Here is a 1,780-nt window from a genome sequence, read left to right as displayed (position 1 = left end):
AATATAGCGATGAGGGGCCCGAACACCTGCCATGGCCCTGGCGAGCCTGGCACAAAAGGCCCTCCCCGGGGAGACCACCTTACACACAAAATTAAGGTGGCCCAGGATAGATTGGATTTGTTTGAGGATGGCCTTAGTGGAAGATATGGCAGCCTTGATCAGGGAATGGAGGGTGGAGAGTTTATCCCCGGGGAGACGTGAGACCACAGCAACTGCATCTAGCTGAATGCCCAAGAAAGTGAGGGATGTAGAGGGGCCTTCTGTCTTATCTACCGCTAAGGGGATGCCCAATTCTTCAGTCAGGGTCTGAAAGGTGGTTAGCAGTTTTGAACAACCCTGTCCTCTTGCCTCACCAATGAAAAGGAAATCATCTAGATAATGAGTGACCAGGGGTGAGGAGGTTCGCCTCTTGACCTTCCACTCCAGGAAGGTGCTGAAGGTTTCAAATGCCACACAGCTGAACGAGCATCTCATGGGCATAGCCTTATTGAAGTACCACTGGTTTTCGAATTTGAAACCCAGGAGGCAGGAATCGTCTAGGTGGACAGGCAGGAGCCTGAATGCCGGCTGAATATCGCATTTAGCCATAAGGGCTCCCCAACCGCATGCTCGCAGGAGCCTGATAGCATGGTCCAGCAATGCATAACGGACCGAGCATAGCTCAGGCGGGATGGCATCATTGACAGATCGACCTGGGGGATGGGAGATGTGGTGTATGAGGCGGAACTCTCCAGGGGCTTTTTTGGGAACCACCCCCAAGAGGGAGACCCTGAGATTGGGAAAGGGGGGGCAATGAATGGGCCCCCCACCCTGCCAGCTAGGCATTCCTTAGCAATCTTGGATCGGAGGACATCTGGCATGTCCTTGGCAGACTTGAGGTTGCAGGAGTCAGAAGCCTCACGCGGGCCCACTGCCGGTATACGGAAACCCTGGGTGAAGCCCTCAGCCAGGTAGGTAGCTGCCTCACGGGAATGGTAATGGTAGTCTGGGCCCTCCAAGAGGACTCACCATCCCCCATGCCAGACACCCCATTGGCGCAACTGTGGTCTTTCTTGGGCTTCCTCTTGGGCTTCAGCCGCTTCCTGTGCCTTGACGATCTCAGAGAGGGTGAAGATCTCGAGCTGTGTGATGCAGAGCTGGTTGTGGAAGAGGAGCTCGAATTTGAAGAACCGGATGAGAGTTGGAGTCCACTTCCCATGTGATGGCTGGATGACAAGCTTCTGCTGGTGGAACTGGTAGAAGAAGCCCCCTGTTGACGACGCCTCTTCTTCTTCTCCTTTCCCTGATGATCCATCTGATCCATGAATGCAGAGAGGTGGGCTAGCGCATCGTCACCAGTGGAATGGGAAGGAGGCCTCGCTGCAGATTCGGCTTGTCCAGCAGGCGTCTAACCAATCGGCTGAGGTGTTCCACCGGATCCTTGTACATCAGGATTTTGTAAAACAGGTTGAAACTCTGCAGGTTGTTGGTGTACAGCAGGAAGGTTTAGAGATAGTGGGTTTATAGCAGCAGGTAGGTTTACATCAGGATGGCTCGCAGCAGGTTGGAATAAAGCTGATGGGTTTATAGCAGCAGGTAGGTTTATAGCAGGGTGGCTCACAGCACATTGGCCTAGAACTGGTGGGTTTATAGCAGCAGGTAGGTTTATAGCAGGATGGCTCACAGCAGGTTGGCCTAGAGCTGGTGGGTTTATAGCAGCAGGTAGGTTTATAGCAGGGTGGCTCACAGCAGATTGGCCTAGAGCTGGTGGGTTTATAGCAGCAGGTAGGTTTATAGCAGG

At 53.4% G+C, this 1,780-nt stretch overlaps 1 protein-coding gene across 5 annotated transcripts in view; it reads left to right on the top strand.

Moving 5' to 3' along the window:
• The window catches only part of LOC121926539 (galactosylgalactosylxylosylprotein 3-beta-glucuronosyltransferase 1-like), a 64,405-nt gene that overhangs the window by 46,058 nt on the left and 16,567 nt on the right, over positions 1 to 1,780 (top strand). The window lies entirely within an intron of this gene.

Source organism: Sceloporus undulatus, chromosome 3 (assembly GCF_019175285.1).
Source record: "Sceloporus undulatus isolate JIND9_A2432 ecotype Alabama chromosome 3, SceUnd_v1.1, whole genome shotgun sequence".
NCBI lineage: Eukaryota > Metazoa > Chordata > Lepidosauria > Squamata > Phrynosomatidae > Sceloporus > Sceloporus undulatus.
The sequence above is the reverse complement of the archived record's forward strand: the minus strand, read 5'-3'. Positions and strand labels throughout refer to the sequence as shown.